The sequence below is a fragment of the Sinohyriopsis cumingii genome, chromosome 1, assembly GCF_028554795.1.
Source record: "Sinohyriopsis cumingii isolate HCF-2022 chromosome 1, ASM2855479v2, whole genome shotgun sequence".
Classification (NCBI taxonomy): Eukaryota; Metazoa; Mollusca; class Bivalvia; order Unionida; family Unionidae; genus Sinohyriopsis; species Sinohyriopsis cumingii.
Genome location: NC_142961.1, coordinates 48811538 through 48835728, shown reverse-complemented (window position 1 = coordinate 48835728; position 24191 = coordinate 48811538). Strand labels below are relative to the sequence as shown.

Genomic DNA, 24191 nt, shown 5'->3' with positions numbered 1-24191 from the left:
ATACGTTCCGATTTGCTGATCTTTGTATATATGTATGATGCAAGGAATATATGAATGAGTTCCTGTTGAATGAAACAACCTTTATATAATAATAATGTGATGTGATGTGATGTGATTTTTATTTTTAACGTAGCTTTAACAATTTTTCAGTCATATCGCTACGATGTCTGCAATGTGGCAGTTTATAGTGATGTCTAGCACCGGGACATCATGCCACAGACATGTAGCATGATGTCCCACCCAGTCACATTATACTGACACCAGGCCGACCAGTCCTAACACTAACCTCTTAATGCTGAACGCCAAGCGAGGCAGCTGTTAGTACCATTTTTTAAGTCTCTGGTATGACTCGGCAGGGGATCGAACCCACGACCTCCCGCATCCAAGGCGGACGCTCTAACCACTAGGCCACCGTAGCGGTATATAATAATAATAATAATAATAATAATAATAATAATGAGGACTTTGTATAGCGCCTAATCTTTAGAAGCTCTAAGCGCTTTACAACATTAGACAACACTTATAAGATAAAAAAAATATAATAATATTATTACAAAAACAAACACCATGAAATTAGAAAAATATTAAAAAAATAAAGAAACATGCTGAGAATATTTCAGGTAGGAAACATTATTAGGTCTTTAAGTTTGTTCTTGCAGTCGAAATAAGTGAGTTTTGAGAGCCCTCTTGAATGTGATCACTGTGTCTTTGTGTCTAAGTTCAGTGGGCAATTCATTCCATGTTGCTGGGCCTTGGTATGCAAAAGAACGCTGTCCATATGACTTTGTTTTCATAGTGGGAATAATGAGTATACGATTGTCAGAAGAGGAGCGTAAATATCTTGATGGTCTGTACAGACTGGTGAGATCGGATAGGTATGTTGAACTAGAGTTCGACAGTGAAAGGTAGCACAGAGAACAAATTTTGTGTTTGATTCTGGATCGAATGGATAGCCAGTGTAGGTCCGTTATTATTATTTATGTTATTTATCCAAAGCTATCGCCCTCAACTTTTGATTGCGCTAAAATAACCTTGATATGATAGGCTCTCTACATGGGCGCTGGTATATTTGGTGAAGAAGAAACCGGGAAACCCTCGAGAAGAACCACCATCCCACAGGAAGCCACTGTCAAGATTTCTCTCGTTCCCACATTGGTTGAGCTGAGACTCAGACAGAGGTTAGATGTAGGGCTAGTGCCTTAGACCCCTCGGCATCCGGGAGCCCCTAAGCAATTTTTAAAAAAAGACAACATGACACTGTCAATTTGTTTTATTTTACTAGGTATTATTTAGGAACCCTGATAATAAAGACAGCGGTGTTCACCTCAAGTGTGGTGATATTCGTTTCAAGTACGTCTCAGCAAGCATCAAGAATGGTTCTATGCTGTGAAATACGGATTGGGTCCTGATTATTTACAAATTCGAAACACATCGAATTGTCAATATAATGGTGTTTCGAAGAGTTTATTATATAGGAATTGAATCAATATTGTTTTCGTGTTGTATGTCCTATAGCTAACAACTAGCCTTACATTGGTTCTATACATGTATTTGCAATTAAATTACTACCTATACGATATTTATTTTTTGCATCTATGGATAATAAACTAAATGAATCCATTTTACAGTGGCGGAAAATTAAGTACATTTTCCGATATGATAACTCTTCCCAGGAAGGGGTAAGGGTAGAGAGTGTGGATTGGCTATTTTAGGCTGGATAGTTTACATACTCTCCAGTATCAACACCAACAAATATATTTAATTTAAGACAGTCTACTATTTGTAGTTTCTGAGGTTTAAAAAATTTGATATTTCTTATCTATTGGGACAACAAGGAGGTACGATGGCAAATTACGTCTTTTGACATGGTCCGAATCCCAAGGGATTGAAAATAGGTGATTTCAGCGCATAACTCTTTGATTTCTCGGTGTTCTCACCACTTTTCAACCATATTCATGAATTCGCCCATAGATACATTTCTGTGTTGTAAAACTTCAACATAAACTAGACACTAACTAAAATCAGGAATTTTGGTTCACAAAAGAATGATCTATACGCTTTTCAGCTTGGTGAAAATAATATATTTCTTTGTAATGGATATCTTAAAGTTATGTTTCAAATAATGTTGATCAAGTAAAACGATTTACTTCATCCCTTACATGCAAAATAAGTAACTTGAATATTCCATATGATTTACGGCTATAATTATTCGATTATATTGTACAGCCAATTACGGGTGTGTAATCAGGGCTTTCAGACTACCAAGATTATAGAGGATCTGCATGAGTCTCTAACAAACACCACATAATATCAAAGCGTTCTGTGACCAGGACTTCTCTGATACAAAGCCTACTGCTTTTAAAATATCAAAGCATCAAGTTTAACGTATCCTGATAAAAATGTGTATCCCATAAGGAAATTATATTATATTTTCCCCTCTACCTTTTACACAGTAGTGCTAGGTAAAAGGTTCCGTATGACACTAGGTCTCACCCAGCGCGCAGCCAGAAAAATAACCTCTAGCCCAACTTAAAGTCAGTGGCAAAAGACAAAGCAGAAAGGCATGAAAAGGTACAAATTTAATGTTTAACTTTCAAAACGAATCATTCACAATTTCTTTCCTTTTGTAATGTATTTCTGTCGAAACATTTTGAAAAAGAACATATTCTATACTTCATATCATATAGAAACCCGTGAGGATTCCCTAATTCATGATGTGGTGGACCGGACCCAAAATTCTGCTTGCCTCCGGGCTGCAGGCACAAAATTTGTCAGATTCTCATATCATGTATGCCTTTCCAATAAATGAAATATTCTAGTTATTGCCTTAGAAGGAAACAAGTAATACGTATGTCTCAACAACTTTCATCGGCTGAAAAAAAGAACTTTAAAATGAATCTGTAAGGAAGGTTTGATAATAACTGCATTACGACTTCAGTATTCCAAGTCAACACTGCCCGAATTAATTCAGTTCTTTGATCGATTCAATAATTTAGTTCTCGGAGTACGTGTATACGCTTTCACGTTATTTCGCACAATAATTATCACATCGTTTATATTTTAAATTCAGAAATATGTGAAAATATATGCATGTGAATCGAAATGCAGGATATAAAAACACATGCACAAATGTAATAGGGTAAAAAAAATATGATGCATTTGCACCCATATTCATATCACAGATTAAGGTTTTTATGCCTTCTCTCGTACAATCAATTTATCAGCGATGCTATCATCATTTTAGAACTAATTTGCACATTATATTTGATCACCATTTTAAAACATCTTTATTCGAAATCAATACAAATTATCGTTTTCCTTAAGGAACGATTCCAATTGTAAATCCAGGGTACAGTTGTAACAGTCTAACTATATTTTATACATCATTGATTATTTTCCAACTTTATACTTCGTACAACTTTTTTATCCCCTTTATCATCAGATGCGATGATTTTATACTTCGTACAACTTTTTTATCCCCTTTATCATCAGATGCGATGATTTTCATTCTTGGGTATTTGCTCTATCATTTACAATAGACTTAACAATAAGTCACAATTTGTGCAATAATATCTTCACAACTTGTAGGTGAGCTTGAAGAACTTTATTAAGTCGCCCTTTTATGTGTAGTATATATTTATCCTTGATTTTACTACGCACTAACTGCGAATAGGGTCTACCCAGATCTGGCAGAGCAGGTTTATGTTGTTTTCCTGAAATCATATGTAGAACGATTAATTTAGACTGATCTGCCAGGACATAATGTGGCGGTTGATCTGGGTTTATGCTGTTGACGGTTGTATTCACGGTATACACGATAAATCATACGAAGAATGACTTGTGTAGATCTTGCATACTGTGATGAGAGATAAAGATTTATGCTGCTGGCATTTGTGTGCACATACACGATAAATTATAGGAAATATGAATAGTGTACACTGGCTTTGATCTGCCGGCGTATCGCTTTGATCTGTTGGCGTATCGGTAGATCTGGGTCGAAGATGTTTATCATTGTGTGCACGGTATACATTAAAAATATAGTACGTTACTCTATCATATACTGTATTAGCTGTATGTGTATGTGTCTCAAATAAAATTCATTGACTTTTCTGATATAATTACACAAAATAATGTCGTAGTAAGAAGTTGATTGAGAGAGTTATTGTTGTCGCTGTTGTATTGTTTAACGCCATTTTTCACCAAAAGATAGCCACTATAAATGGTTGAGGAAGAACCCGGGAAAACCCCTAGAAAAAAAAAAAAGAACCGGCCCACGATAAGCTAGTGGCAAGCTTTCACACGTACCAACATTGGCCGAGCCCGAGACTTGAACCCACGCAGACAGAGGTGAGACGACAGTGATCCGTAACGGTGAGCGCTTTAGACCACTCAGCCACTCAGGGCCCCTGATTGAGAGAGAAAAGCGTCTTAACTTCTAACATTATATATATTATGCAACTTCTGAAGTAAAATAACTTTTGGGAAATCTGCTACTGTCATTTGAAACCTATATTACAAGGAACACGGAAGAATTGACAGTAATCATTAATGTTCTTGTGAAAGACAGATCACTGCAGACTTCCTGTACCCTGAGCAATTTATACGATAAGTAGCTTAAAGTTTTTCAATATATACAGGCTTTCGTGGTTTGTACGTACACGATAAATGGTAGTACATTTTGGAATAGAAGTGACATCATCTAGTGTGTACATGTTAGTGTGTACGTGATAGTGTGTACATGTTAGTGTGTACATGTTAGTGTGTACATGTTAGTGTGTACGTGATAGTCCATCCAGGTAAATAATTGCATGCCTGTTCTCGTCAGTTACTCAGGACGAAAATGATACACAAGTTTACTTGTTACTGGTCAGTCTGTTTTCTTTTTCAGTTCTCACATAATCTATATCCCATACATGATTGTTCCAAGCGTATCATATAAACAGACAACTTTAGTTAGAGTAATGAATTCGTGATGTGGTATTTAATGGATAATGCGTGATTATGGTCACATAAAACATCTCGTCTTAAGTATAAACAAACTTTTATTTGCTAGCACGAGAAATAAACATAAGGGTGCATACATGGGCGCCCGCATGATTTTTGCAGGGCTGGGATGGTCAGTCAGTCACGGTCGGGAGAATTAGTTGCGTATTTCCGTGCGTAAACGCGGGAAATTTTATTTGCGGTATGATTTCCGGGGGTGGGGATGGGGTGGGGGCTCACGTGACCCCCTTGACCTATGCGAAATCCCTGTGTGCGGGCGCCCATACTCGGTACTAAAATTCCAGTGTAGGGCATTTTTGTCATGCTCAGCCGTCATCTTCCAAAACTGGTATCACTGGAGTTTGTGCTTCTTGCTGTCACTGCAATTTGTGTTACTAGCATTCAAGATTTGTAAATCCTTTTCAATCAATAATAATACTGGGATTAAAATGTATATTCACTGTATGATTTAAACGTATAAAATGTTCACGCTCTATCTATTTTTAGAGAATTTTATAAACAGGTATTTACTTTCATTTTATGACAATGAGAACATATTGATGGTTAATCGATTGGGAAATAGCCAGACAATAATTCGTTGATAGGTCTCTGAACAGCGACACATGTCAACGCACAGCAAAGATAAACTAGATCAACTGTCTTTGTACAACCCCCTACGACATAATATTTCATTTTGAAGCTAAGGCGATAACATTACATTTAAATGAAAATAATTCAGAATGACATATTATAATAATGCTTAGGTGGAGAATGGGACTATGTACTGTTCAGCACTGTGAGATCCCTACCTGAATACATGATAGAACGCAACCCCACACTGGGCTGGTGCAAGAGGAATCTAGGCTTTATTACCGATCACCACCAGATAAATGTGGCTCTAACCAGGGCAAGAAAGGGGCTTGTCATTGTGGGTAAGTAGACTTATTAGAAAGAACATCTAAAGTTGTCTTAACAAAATGCCATTTTTCTATAAGGTGCCACACTTTTCTATAAGGTGCCACACACTCTTCTATAAAGTGATATACACCTTTCGATAAGGCTACACACAGTGTTCGACAAGCAACAGAAACAACCACTGCATAATAATGTATTCATTCAGTGCATCAAACAGCGAAATATTTGAATCTCTGCGAAATGAATCAATCACACAAACTGATCACGACTTAGAGTTATGTTTTCTACACGTCTTAATACGACCCGTGATTATGAAACCCTAGGCTATTTGGTTTCGATAGGTTTGCTGTTTCGATTGTTTACCAAACCGAGTCCTTCGTTTCTGTATATGCTAATTTCAAGCTGGAAAATAAGGTGACTTATCTGTTCCTTTTACTAATGTAATAATTTTCATACAGGGAACAGGAACCTTCTACAATGTGATGAAGTATGGAAACGTTTGATCACCCTGTATGAAGAAAGCGGATGTATGAAGACCGCGAATGAATTTCCACCTAACGTTTCCCGGAGAGAGATACGTATGAATAGACGGTGAATGGATACGACCAAAAGTATTATCAGCATATTCCTGAAGATACACTCAAAACTTTTTCTCAGCGATTACTCTTAAAGGTACATATTCAAGAGAGAGCACATGTTATTTAAAATAATTATATAACATGAATGCTGCGACGCTCAGTGTGACTGTATTCCAAACTGTGTGTAGTAGAAATACGTGAAAGTATGCTTTTATACAGACGAATACGCACTAGAGTACATAAAATTGATCTAATATATTTTCTTATGCATACATGATCAACTTTGCCAAGATTGTCTGTACTCGCTTATGGTCACTTTTTCATACTCGTAAATAAAGTTACTACGGGTTTGTTTAGTTAAGGTTAGTTTTACTGTTGAACAAACAAATTATTAAATTTTGAAATTTGTTAATAAGATACCGCATTTTGCTATATAGAATATTATTTTTATTTGAATATTATTGTATGTTCATCTGTTTAGAAGAAATCAACAGTGCACGTTTATATCTGTCTTATCTTTTTTCCAAGTCAAAGTTTAGTTTGTGTCTGAAAGATACCTTTAGGATGAATGAGATGAATGGGAATATCTTCTCTTATTATAAGAAGAGAGAACAGTTTTAATAATAATTGATTTGTATGTGCTACACTTACTGTGATCAACATGGCCAGTGTTATAAAAATACATTTTAAAAGATAATTTCATTTTGTTGTCTGTACGCGTTGTACAGAATTCTTGTTAAAGAGTGAAGATTTTATTTGTATTTTTATATTGTTTCTTTTTTATGTTTTTTATTTTATTTTATATCTGGTAATATGACATGATTTTATGGTATAGCCTTTGCTTCTACCAAGTAAGAGAATTGATTGTCATACTGTGTTATTAGGTATGTCATGATATTTTCGTGTCAAACATTTCATAATTGAAATAACTTTCTTCGTGACAATTTTCACGTACGTAATGGAAGAACCGATTGCATTTTTCGTTTCAGTGAAAACGAATTACTGGGGAATTAAAGCACAAGTTAACATGCTATGTCTAGTTTATTACTCGCGGCCACGCAAGTCAATGAGAATGATGCTTTCGTCATTCTTCTTGTAGGTATAGAATAAAGCGTAAAAGCAGTGATACTGAATAAAAAGAACACATGACTTCATAATACAAATCTCAGCCCTCTAAAATTGTCTGTATCGTATGCTTATTTTGTGCATTACCTTGCCTTTGAAAAACGTACCAATGAGCAAGGAATGCAGATGGGAGTCAGTCATTTTGTAGCCTTATATATTAGTGATGAGAGAGAGAGAGAGAGAGAGAGAGTCTACCACAGTATCCTTTATGAGGTGAAATATCAAAATTGTTAAAAAGTCTGTCTGTCTCGATGCGTTTACTTTTAGTTACAATATATGAAGCAGCGAAATTTCTCTTCCTTGTTTATTTCACTATTATGCTTTTTCTATTTTGTTAATAAACGCATAAGAGTTCAATGAACAAATGAACAACAGAGATAACTACATCAGTGCCTATATCAAACGAAATTTATTAAAGTTGAATAATTTTTATATTGTGAGAGTCGTGGTGAGCAAACTACTGAAACGACTCATACCATTTTATAAATTTTGTTTGCAACTGAGCATTTGTATAAGACTCTTCATCACGTGAGACAAATAATTTTTTTGACTGGCCATAATTACGTGTAGCACAATGACACTTCAGCGTATTGGGATGCTTCAGACATTACACCTTTGCTTTACGTAACGTAAAGACACTATGTTCGACGTCATATGTGTTTTTAAATAATTTATTATATAAAATAATAGAAGATCTCAAATGGGTAATGATTTAATATTGAATTTATGAAACGAATTGTAATTCCCTGCTTTTGCGAGCCTTGGCAAGCAAAAGCTGGACGTTATTTAACGAGCTTCATAAATTGAATCTTAAATCATTACCCATCTGAGATTCTTTTTATCACATAGTTTTATTTCAGTAGAAATTATTTAGATAGAAAGAAGAATGACTAATTTCGTTCATTCTGACAGATGCTATACCTTTCATTTCTTGTGCATAAAAAATAGTCCCAAACAAAGTTGAAATAGTAAATGTATATTATACATTTTTGCTAACTATAAATAAAAGATATTGTTGCGATATTTTTGTGAAAAGGAGATTACTGGATGCAGAAATACACATATTTACTGTAATGTATTTGTGATCGGATATTTGCAGTATTTTATTTGGAACATTAGATTGTACAGAAGACGTAAACGCATCTCGTTTTGAATCGGACTTGCATCACATATTTGCCGCGTAAATATGCTGTGGTTGGATAAAATTCCGCCAGTTAGGGAGACCGATTTATGTCTACATTCTTCTGTGAAGAAAGTTGAGTTTATTTACTTAGTAAATTCACATTTAAACCAAGCTTGTATATAGGGTGGAATCCATGCTACATATATAGCTATAGATATAGTTCTTGTTATGAGGGTTTTACCTTTTTCATGTTATGATATGTTTTACATGACACAACAAACCCCTGTGGGGGTAAATTGGCATTAGTGAAACAAACGAGACCATTTTTCCCCAATTCCCTTTCGCAAGTCGAATATCCCACGATATCAGCCAATCAGCAAAGAGAATACTTCACAATAATTTCATGGGCATATCTGGACAATCATAATCAAATAAAATGATTTGTTCGCATGTTATAATATCAGAACTATTAAACTGCACACACTATAGGCAAAGTGTACCGACTATGTGATAAATTGCTTTATTCACCTGGATACGTCATTAGTCATAGAGACAGTATATTAATGGACGTTCGATAAGGTGCAACATCTGCAAGAAAATGGTCTGATATTTTTCAAGACGACAGAAAATAGTACTAATTATAACATAAATTCTCTTTAATTAGGGCCATACAACAATGCTGCAATCATGACGCCACGAATTAATTCATGTAAATGAAATGAAGTTAGTTCACTACACTTATCGTGCTGGTTAATTGAATAAAATAACTGTTTTTCGCCATATGATAACCTCAGCTGTACATTTGTTTTCACTTCCATCCGTCAAATATGTTCAATATTTTTGTATACCAAGGCTTGCAAAGTAAAATTATTTAGCTCATTTCGTAATTTTCATATTATTTGATGACTTATGTAACATTCTGTACAGAGTATATATTTTAATGTAATACTTTATATTATTTACGAAAACAAATCAGTCACGCGATTAATTTTAATACTGAAATGTAATTTGGTCTGCACTAGATTTTTAGATATCAAAAATGTTTTGCTTTTAATATGTATGTCCTCCATATATTTTCGCTAGATCGTGCATTATTTTATTATTATACATTAGTTTTTATTATTAAGTTCGATCTGTGTCTATTTATCATCGTTACAGTCTAGCAATATTGTTCCTAATAAAGAGCAAACAGAAAATTTAAGTTTATATCCCGAATTTTTGTACGATTTACATAATGAAGTGAAATTATTTGATTTATATATATGATTGATGGAGAGATTAAGAAAGAAATATAATGTTTGAAACACATTTGGTGTTCTTTTAATTAATGACAGCTTGTATATTTTTTGTGACATTTGTATTTAATTTAGATGACAATAATGACGTATCAACCAGACAATGTCCTATTACTGAATGGAAAATACTTTTGAGTGGCGTTGTCAAGTTTTACATCTCACATTGAAAACGCTATTATTTCTGGAAGACTTCCACATTTAACACAATCCAAACCTGCAATAATTTTGAACATAAAAGCGAAAGAAAGAAAAAATGAAATCCAGGAAATTCCATCCAAAGTCATGGCCTTAACTTTTGATTGCATGCAAATTACCCGTGTATTTGTCAGCCTTGTTAGACAGAAGTCGACATAGTCTAGTTTTGTGCGTTATGCATCACGCTGAATCAAACCTTAATTATCGCTAGTATGTCTGATTATGTTTGTATCCAAAATCAATACAAGCACTGATGAAATCTCAGTAAAATATCTGATTATATATGACTGTATACACATCAACACCAACACTGATGCAATCTCTGATAATGTATGATTGTATCCAAGTCGAGACCAACATTGATGCAATCTCTGATTATACATGATTGTATGCAAATCAACACCAACACTGTTGTAATCTCTGATTATATATGTTTGTATCTAAAGCAACACCAACACGTGAAATCTCTGATTATATGTGATTGTATCCAAATCAACACCAACACTGTTGTAATCTCTGATTATATATGTTTGTATCCAAATCAACAGCAACAATGATGAAATCTCTGATTATCTGTGATTGCATTCAAATCAACATCAATTCTGATGAAATACTGGTTATGTATGATTATATCCAAATCAACACCAATAAAGATGAAATACTAATTTTAGCACAGAATCTGCAAAGGTTTTATTTCTATCCTTCATAATCACGAAAATGCAACAACACTAACATTTCTTCCATTGCATTACTCTTTACAGAAGAGGATTGTAGAGAGTCTTTCAAGCATGAATTAGAAACAATCAAATAATTACAAAGGAAAGTATTGCTAAGTCATATAAGAAATACGCAGTTTTAAATCTTTACTGAAGAAATTCGAATATATATATATATATATATATATATATATATATATATATATATATATATATATATATATATACTCTAAATTATTCATTTAATAATAATCTTTAGTATGCACTGAATTCACAATTACCCAGTAATACTTCAGAAAATAAAGTAAAATTCAAAATCAATTAGACATATCATGCACAAATATATTGACCGAATTAAATGCCCCCAATAAGCTCCTAGAATAATACAAGTATTTGTAAAAAAAAAAACAACAAAAAAATGAGAATTTTGCTGACTTCTTGAAGAATGACTCCATTTTTATGTGGAAATATAAAGTCTTAGAAAAATGCATACATTCTATCCCTTCACTAATGGCGGCTTCCACTGAAACGGCAGTTTACAGGAAAGGCATGGCATCGCCTACATAAAGTAAGAGGTGTAAAGAAAAGAAAAGGAAACAAATTATGTTTCAATTTTCTTATTTGTGTGTATATATATATATGCACGATACAAAGAATATATTACTGAGTTACTGCTGAATGAAACAACTTTTGTATGTATCGTCCGTTTACATTATTGATATTATTTATCCAAAGTCATTGCCCTAAACTTTTGACTCCGCTAATATAACCGACAAAAGATAGGCTAAATGTGGCAGCTAGTATGTTTGGTGCAAGAAGAAAATGGGAAACGCCGAGAAGAACCATCGTCCTACGGGAAGCTACTGTCAAGCGTTCTCACTTACCCACATTGGCTGTGCCGAGACTAGAAGAAAGGTGAAATGTAGAGCGACCGCTTTAGGTCACTCGGCCACCCAGAGCTCCTAAAGCTATTTTGAAGCATTACCCATATAGTCATGTTTTGTGCATTTTTTAAATCAAATTTAATAAAAGATGGTTTCGTTTAAAAACAATGCACATTGACCATGATCACAAGGAGAACTGTACCTATTTGTTTTTGAGGAACCACATTGTTACTTAAGCAGTCAAGGCATGGGTTGACATACAAAACAGGATACACGGGTATCGGACGGCATTGCTGATGTTGGTATGCAGTCGCTTCTCTTTGTAAAGCAAAACGTATGCACCCGACAAACACACAAACGTCTTTGAAGTAAATCAAGGCTGGTTATAGGACTCGCGATAGTAATAAAGCTAAATGATTAGAACCAATCTTGAAATGGACGAACATTAAAAAGAGGGTATACAGGCCTGTGACGCAATTTATTTATTTAGTGCATATTTGGATCAACGCACTCTTAGATTCGTGTCATTTGCATTTATCTTCATATAATAAGTAATGCTCACAATACATAATAATGCATGGTTCATAACGTGAAGGGACAAAGAGGCAAAAATGTCTTTTCAAAGTTGGTCTATCATTAATTTAATGCGATGGTGAAAAGATTATCTTGATGCACTATTAGTTTGTTTTACATTGAACAGTTGGTTTAGGAACCGTCATAAAAAGTAGCGGTGATGTCCTTAAGTACAGAATGGGCGTTATACGTTGCAAGAACGTTCTATTCATATGGTTCTCTCTTCATGGAATCATGCATTAAGCATGATTCTATGCTGTGAAGTATAGGTTTGGTCCTAAGTACTGAGACATTCAAAACATAATGAGTTGTCAATATCACGGAGTTTACAGTGGTTTATTTTATAGAAATTTATTTGTGATGTGTGACCTATACGTGCATTTACAATTATGTTCCTATACAAACAGTATTATATTTTCATTGATGGATAAGAAACACAATGAATACATTGTTCAGTAGGTAAAATCACTATTAGATATGATAACTCTTATCAGGAAAGGGTAGGAGTAGAGAATGTCGATTTGGCTATATTAGATTGGGTATTTTACATACTCATCAATATCAATACAACCAAAAGATGTAATTTCAGACAGTCTTCGATTTTTAGTTTTTGCAGTCCAAATTTTGGTATTTCTTATCTACGGTTTGAGTCATTATGCTTATAGATTAATCTCTTAGATCCCAAACACCATGTTTGATCACTTAGATCCCTAACACCATGTTTGATCACTTAGATCCCTAAAACCTTACTTAATCACTTTGATCCCTAACACCATGTTTGATCACTTAGATCCCTAACACCATGTTTGATCACTTAGATCCCTAACACCTTACTTAATCACTTAGATCCCTAACACCATGTTTGATCACTTAGATCCCTAACACCATGTTTGATCACTTAGATCTATAACATCATGTTTATTTACTTAGATCCCTAACATCATAACTGATCACTTAAATCCCTAACACCACTTTTTATCACTTAGATCCCTAACACCATGTGCAATAACTTAGATCACTAACACCATATTTAATCACTTAGATCCCTAACGCAATATTGGATCACTTAGATCCTTAACACCACGTTTGATCACTTAGATCTCTAAAAGCATGTTTTATCACTTAGATCCATAACATCAGATTTAATCAGTTTGATCCCTAACATCATTTGTAATTACTTCGATCCCTAACATAAGGTGTAATTACTAAGATCCTTAACGTCAAATTTAATCACTTAGATCCATAACACCATGCTTAATAACTTATACCCCTAACATAAAATTAAATCAGTTAGATCCCTAACATCATTTTTAATCACTTACATCCATAACACCATGTTTCATTACTTAGATCCCTAACACCATGTTTGTTCACTTAGATCAAACACCATATTTGATCACATAGATCCCGAACATCACGTTTAATCACTTACTAGTTCCCTAGCACCATATTTAATCACTTAGATCCCTAACACGATATTTGATCACTTAGATCTCTAGCACCATGTTTGATCACTTAGATCCTTAACACCATGTTTGATCACTTAGATCCCTAACACATTACTTAATCACTTAGATCCCTAACACTATGTTTGATCACTTAGATCTATATTTTGGCCTTTGGTGCGACAAGGGGAAAGAAGGCCCATTACGACTATTGACAATGTTCGAAAGAATACATAGTCATTGAAAATAAGCGATAGCGATTTCCTTTCAACCATAATGTAGCCTGTAGCTACATTTCAACGATTGTGCTGAAGGGTCTTTATATCAAGCTTCTATACAGTCTATGTTTTTTAAGTGAGGGAATTAAATTTGCACTTACTAGTGTAATAAACAACATTCAATTTTCTTTACTGCTTTGCAATTGGCAGTTTCTTTAGTCTACTTCTTCTTAATACACAATTTGGAAACTTTTTACGCAAATAATGGTTGATAGCGCATCTTTCTTCCCCATTTCCAGTATCACCTCATCTTTTGATATATATTTGTGTACTTGTGATGGGACTTAGACTATCAACACGTTTCGCAATGGGCATTTTAGGACAGGAAAGAATAACTATGGCGCCAATCATGTATTTGTAAACGCGGTGTGTTTCTATGGAGTCTATCGCAATATTTGTCAATTCTTTATAAGAAGAAATGTTAAAAGTGACTGGCAGAAATAATGTTGATCAGCAACCCTTGATGGACTTGTATGTTCGCTCAGAAACGAAATTAAGAACTAGCAATGGATGAACAGTTCGAAGAACAAGCGATTTATTGACATGTCTTGCAGATTAGCATATAATCATGAAAACTCGCTGCAAAAAAGAAGTATAACAAAAAACACTGGAATTAATAGCAGTTAATATTTCAGTATCTTACAAACCATCATCATCATCATCATCTTCGTCATATGTCTCTTACACAGAGGAAATATGGTGACCTTTTACTCCGGCTGCTTGATTGTCACAGCCAGAAAGTCTATACATATGAGTGTACCTTATTACTTACCGGCAGATACATTTTGAAATTTGCAGTTCGAAAGCCAGTAGATTCAGAACAGCCTGCGGTACAGTTGTCCTTCCATCCAGTCTACTGCTAGCTGCACCTCCCCATCCTGTTTTCCAACTTCCAACCTCGCGTAATAGGGTTAGGTGATGCTGGATCCAACTGCAGACACCTCCTATTCTAGCCATATCAATATACTTGGACAAACATTGAATCTACTAGTTATAATCTATCTTAAATTGTCAAACCTTATATATGCCGACTACGCTGTCATTTTTGTTATGAATGCAGACTGTTTCCAACAGAATGTAAACGTTTTCTATATATAAAAAATATGCTATATTGTGAAACTTTAACATAAATTAGACAATAATCATGATTTTTGGTTCACGAAAGAATGATCGATATGTTTTTAAACTTGGTGAAAATGTTGTATTTATTTGCAATGAATCCAAATACGGCGGAATCTTTATTCCAGGAACCACATCTATTTTAAAGTTATGCTCCACATACTGCTGAAGAAGTAAAAAAACTTAATTCATCCTTTCTATAAAAAATACGTTACTTGCATGTGTCATAAGATTTACAACTATAACTTTTCGATTATATTGTTCAGCCCATTACGTGTGTAACCAGGGCTTTTAAAATACCATAATCATAGAGGATTTGCATGAGTCTCTAATAACCACCACAAAAGGCTTTTGAACACACACACACACACATACACACACACACACACACACGTATGCATGCATCCATTCATCCATCCATCAATACATCCACACACACACACACACACACACACACACACACACACACACACACACACATATATATATATATATATATATATATATATATATATATATATATATATATATATATATATATATATATATATATATATATGTATGTATGTATGTATGTATGTATGTATGTATGTATGTATATATATATATATATATATATATATATATATATATATATATATATATATATATATATATATATATATATATGGTCTTAAACTAAGTAGCAGTGAGCAGCGAAAATCAACAAGTTTTTTAAATTTAACTAATAATTTATTTCACTACAATAGAAAGTGGACACTAAAAAAAAAACTTACAAGCTTGTAAATTACATCCCAAATAGTCCTAAACGTTATATGTCAAGTCCAAATGTATGAAGTTCCTACTGAATTGCAGTAGTATTCCAAATAAATTTCAATATTGACTGTGTTGATATGTATGTGGTCTCGAATGTGTTAATGTGCCAATTGGCTGGAATTTGGTGGTGTATTAAAGGTTGTTTGGTGTATCACAATAAATTAATCCAAAAAATGTCACTGTCTAAATTCACTATAGTTCCAAATTAATGTTTTAGTACAAGAATATTATTGAGTACTTTGTAACTCCAGTGAATAATAATTTGAATAAATAAATCCACCCAAATTAAAACTGAATACGACAAAGAGACTAATTCTGCTTCGGAGGATAAGGCAAGAATTAATAATGTTTCAAGTAAACTACAATATATGAAAAGCTAAGACAGAATAGTAGAGCTAGGATGTATGTCAGTCTCCTTTCTAAAACATTCAAATTTGTAAAGAAGTTTAAGAAGTTCCAAGTATAAAAATAATATCCTACATTCAGATAGAAGTAAACATGTTTATTTCCATTTCTAATGATCTGGATATTTAATCTAAACTCATAGAGAAATGGTATGTTGTTTACAAAAATAATATGTGTCTTTCTAAATCCAATACTGAACTTTTCTCGTTGTAGTCGTGGACGGAAATAAGTAATACGTATGCCTCGGTAACTGCTGACGCAGGCAAGACAAAGCCGCTACTTGTTCATCGGTCTTTAAAAAATGAATTCCTAAGAAAGTTTCAAGTCAAAACTTTCTTGATTAATTTTGTTTATTGATCGATTAAATAATTTAGTTCTTTGTGGACGTGCATTCTGGTTATTTCGCACAGTTAGTATCATATAGTTTTTATTTTACATTCAGAAACATGTAAAGGACTATCTGCATGTGAATCAAAATGCACATATACACAAACGCACATAATAGGTGACTAAGTTACTATGCATTTGGACCGCTCCGGTGTCGTAGGAGTTGGAGCGTCCGCCCCGGATGCGGGAGGTCGTGGATTCGAACCCCGGCTGAGTCATACCAAAGACTTCTAAAAATGGTAGTAACAGCTGCCTCGCCAGGCGCTCAGCATTAAGAGGTTAGTGTTGGGACTGGTCAGCCTTGTGTCAGGATAACGTGACATCATGCTACATGTCTGCGGCATGATGCCCCAGTGCTAGACATCACTTTAAACTGCCACACTAGAGACATCGTAGCGATATGACTGGAAAATTGCGTGTGTGTGTGTGTGTGTGTGTGTGTGTGTGTGTGTGTGTGATTTGGATTTTTAACGTAGCTTTAACAATTTTTCAGTCATATTGCTACGACGTCTGCAGTGTGCCAGTTTACAGTGATGTCTAACACTAGGGCATCATGCCGCAGACATGTAGCATGATGTCCCACCCAGTCACATCATCCTGACACCAGGCCAACCAGTCCTAACACTAATATCTTAATGCTGAGCGTCAAGCGAGGCAGCTGTTAGTACCATTTTGTAAGTCTTTGGTATGACTCGGCCGGGGATCGAACCCACCACCTCCCGCATCCGAGGCGGATGCTCTAACCAATAGGCCACCGGAGCGGTCTGCAAAATTGTTAAAGCTACGTTAAAAATTTAACTCACACACATATACAATGCATTTGCATCCACATTTATATCACAGATAAAAGGTTTTTAAGGCCCTTCTTCATATAGTTAATTTATCAACATTTATAGTTAATTTCCGTAGCATATTTGATCAACGTTATCAAAAATATTTATTCAAAATTATTAAAATTATCATTTTCTTTAAGAACATCCCGTGTACCATTTGATCTACCCAAATTTGATGCATCTTAGTTTATTTCCAATTTTATACTTTGTACAACTTTTAAATCCTCTTCATCGTCATACGTGATAATTTTATTTCTTGTGCATTTCCACTATCATTTTGATTCACATAACAATGAGTCACAATTTGTGCAGTATTATCTTTCACAACTTGTAGGTGAGCAGGAAGTACTTTATTAAATCGCCTTTTATGTATACAATATATTCAGCCTTGTTTACTACTTACCCTTCTGTGAATAGGGGCTACCCAGAAATATCTGGACAAAGTTTACGCTGTTTGCCTGAAAATGATATGGAGAATGCATAATGTAGACTGTCAGCGCATGATGCGACGGTTGATCTTGGTTTATTCTGTTGACAGTTGTGTTCACGGTATACACAAGGAATCATAAGAAGAATGCATAGTGTAGACCTTGCATGAAGTGATGATAGATCTAGATTTCCGCTGTTAGCATTTGTGTGCACGGTATACACGAAGAATTATGGGAAATATAGATAATGTAGACTAATTCTGATCTGCTGGCGCATAATACAACTGTAGATCTGTGTTCACGGTATATATTATAAATATAGTTCGTCATTCTAACATATGCTGTATTTAGCTGTATGTTTCTCAAACAAAATTCATCGATTTTCCTGATATAATTACGTAAATTATTGTTTTAGTACAAAGGTGATTGAGATAGAAAATTGCTGCTAAAGCATTTTAACTTCTAACATTTCACGGAATTCATAGATATTATCCAGCTTCTGAAGTAACCGGTACTTCTAGCTATATTTTTGAAAATAGTATTTATAAAATGCATATTATAGCTGTACCATCCCCTCCCTCCTCCCTCTTTCTCTCAGTCTTATACTTTCTGCTCACAGCTACCTTCACGTACACCAGATATACTGTGACTTTTTAAGAGTGAATGTAGTCTTAAGAAACAATAAAGATACCTTAATTACGTGATCTAAAAATCACATACAAAGTCAGAGACAAAACGAAGGTGTCCAGTTTGATATTAAACTACGTTCAAGTTCCATACCAGTTTTATTGGATTTTCAACAAACAGAAAAACTGTCACGCGATCGACCAGGAATATAGAACAGCTTCTGGGAAATCTGTTTACTTCAGTTGAAACCCTGTATTAAAATCTAAACTGAACAACTGATTAAAATGTAAACTGAGAAAACTTGAACTTTCTTTATTTCTAACATAAATTAGAATCCCTACCAGGAGCGACCACAGAATTATTTTCGGCCGGGGGTGGGGGCAAACATGTAATAGCCAGCTTTAATGCTGAGTGCCTAACGAGACAGCTGTTAATATCATTTTTTATAAGTCCTTGATATGACTCGGCCAGGGTTCGAACCCGCGACCTCCCGCTTCCAAGGCGGATGCTCTAACCACTTAGGTCACCGGAGCCGTGAATATGAGCAATAGTTTACTGTTGAGACCACAACTATACGTGCCATTTTTACGCCATAGACGAGTCACATTTTGAAATACATTCAGTACATACCCATCGATATTTCTCCAAAGATAGATACGAGTAACGTTCCTTTCCAATAAGGTCAAAAGTCAGTAAGATAAATAGATATTGAGCACAGGATGGTTTTAATTCAGATTCGATATAAGAATTCTTTAAGTGCAACAATCCAAGATATCGGTCTCAGTTTACCGTAGAGGTGCTCAGTATTACCGGTACACCGGTTACAGTGGTGTGGTTTTTTTTCTTTTTTTTTTCTGGATCACGGTACTTTTCCACTGTACAGGTACTTCGAGAGTATCCGTCATTAATGAGTGTATTAAAATCCCACATAAATCGCGTTGCAAATTGAATGGCACTAACAGCATGTTTGCATTTTTCATTACAAAATAATGAAATAAAATTTGTTATTATTATTATTATTATTATTATTAAATAAGAGATCTTTTTGTCTCAATTTTTTGTTGAATGTCACAACTAATATTATGTTTATAATCCTTTAATTATATGTTTGACAGGTGTTGCGTTTACCAAATGATGGCCAAATGGGATGTCATCAACGATATTCTGGCCATGTCCAACGTTTCAAAAAGAACCAGTTTTCAAAAGGTCATTTTTGATCGACTTGCATACGTTAATGTCTTAAGCATATGTATCCAAAGATTTTTCAAGACAGCAATTGTTTCTGTTTGAATATTACTTAGTTTCTTAAGTCTACATACTATTTTCTCGTTTGTTGATTGTGTTAACGTTTAGCTTGCCTTCTATAATAAATGACTTACCCGGATCTTGACATCCCGCTCAAAACTTCCTTACCTAGTGCAGCTTGTAAACTGTAGCCTTCATTTTCAACGCTTCCCACATTTATCAACAATGCTCTCTAACGACAGCACAATTTCTTTCAAATGGTGTCATATATAGTGTAAGCTTAATCGGTCAATGTTAGTTCCAGATTTTCAGATTGAAACTTTAACAGCAATTAACATACACATAGCAAATTCATCTACAATAACGTACTGGACATTTAATTGTTTATTTTGGGGTGGTGTGGGGGATGGAGGGCTGCAATTTTGTCTGATCTGTGATATTTTATTTTATGCTGTTATTCTGATATAAAAAAGATAAATCAGAGCGGGATGGTTCTCTAGCTATTTATAAAAATGTTAAAACTTGTCAGGCTTCATGCCCGAGAACATTAAATTGTTGGTCACTAATATAATTGCGGTATGTTTATAAATACAGAGGTATACAGCAATGCAAACTTTTCATGGTACCCAGCTCTCGTTTACAACATGGATAAAATTTTATATAACATGCCTCAATATCTGCATCATTTATTCTAAACAGAGACCTTTTTTTAACTCCGAATGACCTCTAACCTTTGGAGCATTAGAGTATTTATATTGGCGGACGAAGTGTTAATATATGTACTGATATATCAAATTACTTTATGTCGACACTTATAAATACGCGTATGCTGATAAAATATAAGTCATTAATGAAACTAGTTCTCTTAATATAGGAGAATGTATATTATCATCTGCTAGTCATATCGGGATGGTAACGTGCTGTTAACCCCTTCTAACCAGGAATTTAAACCAGGAATTTAAAGTCTTCGCTATTTAAGTCCCCCGTAATATATGAGCCCATCTTAGTAAGGAAATTGGTCTCACATATTGGTGACCAATGAAAATATTAAGCAGGGTTGGATCCAAAACTATCCTTTAGGCCTAAAGAAGTATTCGATGGATCTGTGCCACATAACCCCCTGTAGTTGCCAGGGGGTGAAGATCACAGAAACGTTCATAAAGTTTAAGCATTTCCATCTAACTCTGAAGAAAGCTTATTATCGGAAACTCTTCGGATGGATCCGGCCGACGTTAATGAGGGTGTTGTTGGGATTAATATATCTTTAAAAAAAATCATCCTAGATTAGAGACTCTGTTGGCTAGACAAGCATGATGTAACAAGAGATTAGTAATGATATATATATATATATATATATATATATATATATATATATATATATATATATATATATATATATATATGGATAGATAGATAGATAGATAGATAGATAGTTAGTTACATGAAATCTTTCTTTTAACAAAATACTACCTTAAATTATTCAGTTACGTGCAATATGAGTGAACGGAAATCAATAACGATTATTATGGTGATCATGCTGATGATAATAATAAATATGAAAAAGGAAGAAGAAAACTAGCGAGAAGAACATAATGCTTATGGATATGACATCTTTACTTCTGTGTTTTGTTTCTTTCTTTTGTCTTTACTGTCGATATATATATATATATATATATATATATATATATATATATATATATATATATATATATATATATATGAAAAAAATGTTATTCAACCACCTCTGACATATGGATACTAATAAATGTAAATGATACGATATCAGCTCACTGGATTTGACCACTGCTGAGTATTTTTGTTTTAAATGAATGACGGTGCACATTATTTATCTTGTCCAAAATATGGCAATACATTCATTTCCAAATAAACTCTTATAACTTTGTTCAGTAAATCGATTTGCAAACGCTTCAGGATTGTATTTTTGTCACGCTATAGTTATATGAACTATGTGTACCACACAAATGTACTTGCTGATTCGAATGCGAACAGAGTACATTCACGAAACGTAAATATTGACAATAACATTGCCTTACATGCCCACATATCGAGTTTTATGAACTTTGGGCGAATTGGACGCACATATATCCCTGTCTATTTTTAGAGCTGATCAGGGTACAAGGCGTGACACATTACCGGTACTTTGAGCAAAGGATATTTTAAAGACTTATGTAAACAAAATTTGTTATCCCTGGTTTTCTGGCAGAAAGCCAATAATTTCTTGAACAAAATCTCTCGGGAAAACAAGTGCATTTAAAAAAAAGAAATGCATTGCGTATTAAGAGAAACAGGACAATGCTTGTATTTCGCCTTTCAAATTCCAAGTCAACACTGGCTGTCATGCTTCAATGGAGATAATTTAAGATAAATTTATGTTGATATTTCTATCACCTGGACGAGTTCAATTAATTGACGAATTGAATAAATCAGCTTACAAAGTTCCTGATGCTCATTACAATTATTAAAGCATATTTGTCAGATCCTAATCTAAATGTCTTGTATGAGAATGGAAATACAAACATTATAGATTGCAAAGCGTGGTTTACCAGACCCACATCTCTCTCTCTCTCTCTCTCTCTCTCTCTCTCTCTCTCTCTCTCTCTCCGTGACTGGGAACCTTTTAAATCAACTAAAACGAGATGATTGCTTATTTCTCATTAAACAATTATCAAATGTATTAATTTTGTCGTGCTTTACTGTTTGAATTCGCACAAATAAAAGCTTCCTTTTTACTGAAACTATGATCCAACATAAAAACATAATGTCTATATAGATTCTTTCTTAAAAATAATCATACGTAATTTCTGGGAATGGCATTTCATCCAGTCATTTTCATCTGCTCAACATTTCATCTCAGCCTTTGTGTACCGGTACACCACTAGATTTGAAAGCGACCCATATTCACCTGGTTCACTTTGTTCAAATAAGAAAATAACCCCACAAATATTAAACGAAGAAATATTCAATTTGGCCATAGACATTTCCCAACCTAGGACTTTGTCTTAGTTCATTTACTTCATGCTTCTTTGCAGTGGAATCATAAAATGATGGTAACAAATGCTAAAATAAAGGATGAAGCAGTGAGTACAAACAATGTGCATCAATTGTTTCTTTCGTACGTCTTCTTCTTTCCCATTATATTATTAAAACTCATCCTTGTCACCGAAATTCAGTAACAACATAAACATGACGAAATTAGTTTTTTTTTAAATGACAAAAAAGTTTCACAAATCTAAGTCTAATTGATTAAGGAATATTCAAATAGAAACAAATGGCACCTTTCTGGATTATTGCCACTTTGAAAATGTACATGCTATTATAGATTAACGGAGTCCCTACCTTTATCATATTTAACTGACATTATATAAATAAGGTTCATACATCCTTTTTCCATAATTGCATAGAATTTTGTAATGATAATAACTAGAGGAATTGTTTCGTAGTTACGTACGAATGTCTTTGACGCGCAGATCACCTATCTGAACACAGAATATGTTCAAAGGAACCAAATACAAAGTTGATTTTCGTGTCAGAAATATCACACACACACACACACACACACACACACACACACACACACATATATATATATATATATATATATATATATATATATATATATATATATATATATATATATATATGTGTGTGTGTGTGTGTGTGTGTGTGTGTGTGTGTGTGTAATGTTTGCCATGTACTTGTAACCATATACAGCAACTGTTACCAGTTATTAAATTTAGCTGTAAGGCTTGATTTCGTGACGAAAGTACTGAAACTAAGATCTCACAATTACTAGTACTGCTACATCTACAACTACTACTGCTACAACAACTAGTTTTTTATCAAAATGACACGAGAATGGTTTTGCTTTTGTATTAAATCACATTTATGGTAAAACTAAATCACATACAAACACTGACATTAGGTTTTTGATAGCTCATTAAATTACCCAGTAATTATGATAATTCCTCGATCCCTGGAAAGAAGAAACTGTGGACAAAAGGGATCAATTGCTTTGTCAACAAGTTACTTTCGATTTCCATTTAAATGTCGTTGTGTTTTCTGAGAACGAAGGAACCCCGATTCTAAAATTAAAAATAACATCAGCACTAAGAATAACTTATGGGAACATCCGATAAGTAATATATTGTCGGCCTTGAAACAGTAAACGGAAGAATTTGCACAAGTACAAATACCGGGATC

At 34.1% G+C, this 24191-nt stretch overlaps 1 long non-coding RNA gene across 1 annotated transcript; it reads left to right on the top strand.

The window, feature by feature from the left end:
• Positions 1-3523: 3523 nt before the first annotated feature.
• On the top strand, positions 3524-10032 carry LOC149806831 (uncharacterized). The gene is made up of 2 exons (XR_016421092.1): positions 3524-5915; positions 6357-10032. It is a non-coding gene; the product is annotated as an uncharacterized LOC149806831 (long non-coding RNA).
• The last annotated feature ends 14159 nt before the right edge of the window (positions 10033-24191 follow it).